This window comes from Acyrthosiphon pisum, chromosome A2 (genome assembly GCF_005508785.2).
Source record: "Acyrthosiphon pisum isolate AL4f chromosome A2, pea_aphid_22Mar2018_4r6ur, whole genome shotgun sequence".
Lineage (NCBI taxonomy): Eukaryota > Metazoa > Arthropoda > Insecta > Hemiptera > Aphididae > Acyrthosiphon > Acyrthosiphon pisum.
Window position 1 is genome coordinate 73640910 of NC_042495.1, and position 1747 is coordinate 73642656.

Below are 1747 nucleotides of genomic sequence, written 5' to 3' on the forward strand. Positions count from 1 at the left end.
TATATTGTTACAATAGCAGTTGAAAAATTTTAAAAATGCAGTCACAATTTTTCTTAAAAGCGTTTAAAGTTGAAATGTTGACAAAATACATAAAAATCATGAAAATGTGCAAATTATTTTGAGTTAGAAATTCATAAAAATTTTTATTTTTGAATCTAAAATTAGAAAATTTAATACAAGATTCCTCATTAGTAGTACCTACCTTTATCAAAAAAAAATATCTACCGGAAAGTTAAATTAAATTTTTACATCGTATATTTTCTGGATTTCTCATGTAGGCATGAGTAGGCATGTAGCGATTTTCTTGTAATTCAAACACGAATACTTGTAGATATACTTAAAATGTACATCATATATAACATCTTATCAATTCCCATACTTGATAAAATGTACAAAATATTTTGAGCCATTTTGAGCTGTTTACGGACATTTTAAATTTTAAACGCTCAGAACCGTTTTTCTTATACAATGATATTGTATCATTGAATTCAAATTTAATATCATTCATTACAGACTATACAGTGATCCAATTGTAACCTACTGTAAAGCAGAGCGATACCCACTTGCCTACCTTTTTTTTGAGCACCCCCTGTTAAAATCTTCTGGATCCGCGCCTGACTACATATAATAATATAATAATGGCAAATATTATGTACCTAGCATCTGGGGTGACTCTAATGACATGGTTAGGAGGGGGAGGGATTTTCAGAAAATGTCGATGATTTTTTTTGTAATTTTGTTTTTAACAGTATAAAATTGTTTAAAAATACATCTTGGTGGGGGTGAGTGGGCCCTAGCCACCCCCCCTGGAACTGCCACTATCTCACATTATATTATAAGTATATTGTATTCGTATATGTATATTACTAAAAGCTAGAAAGGTACGCCATACTACTTCCACAAGATCTAAAAAGAAGATTTTATAGATCTTAGCCGTACCATGCTGTACCGTAGTGCCGTACGCAATAACATAATATTAACATTAGCAAATAACGTGTTCGACATGACGACGTACCCACTACCCAATCGTTTTGTGTAAGTGACAGGTGTAATATTATATTTTTATTTTTTGAGATATTCCTATAGGTATAATATTGTATCTTTTATATGGGTAGGTAATCTATAAAATAAAAATACTTGAATATTGCAGTAATACTAGATTCTAAGTTTTTTAGATTCTGAGCGGATCGATAAATGTACCGATTTTACAATGATGTGTTTTTTTTGTTTTTTGTGTATATTTCTTCATTAGAGAACGGATTTGAATGCAAATTGCATTTTTTCTGAATAACCGAAAACATTGCTTTCTAAGCACAAAGTTAATTTCATACATCAGGGAATTAAAAAATGTAACTTTTATTTTGCATTTTTAAGACTTAATTACATTTTTAGAGCATTTTTTGACATTTTAAGTGTATTTTTATGTTTTAAAGTAGTTTTTATAATATAGGAATGGATAAAATTCGAATAACTGTACGTCTGTATCTAGTATTAACATTCATTCTAAAAAAAAATAAAAATAAATATTTATTATGTTTTTACCAATCAGAGAAACCCTGATTCCAGACGAAATTATTGTTGACACGTGTCGACACTAAGGTATGTAATATACAAATTACAACATATTACATGCAATTAGGTAAAGATAAGATAAGCTATTTATCTAAATCCTAATTTTGTATTGCACTGTTGATTTTCGTAGATTTATTTAGTTTAGTTTTGTTTGTTCCACTAAGTTTTTGAAAAT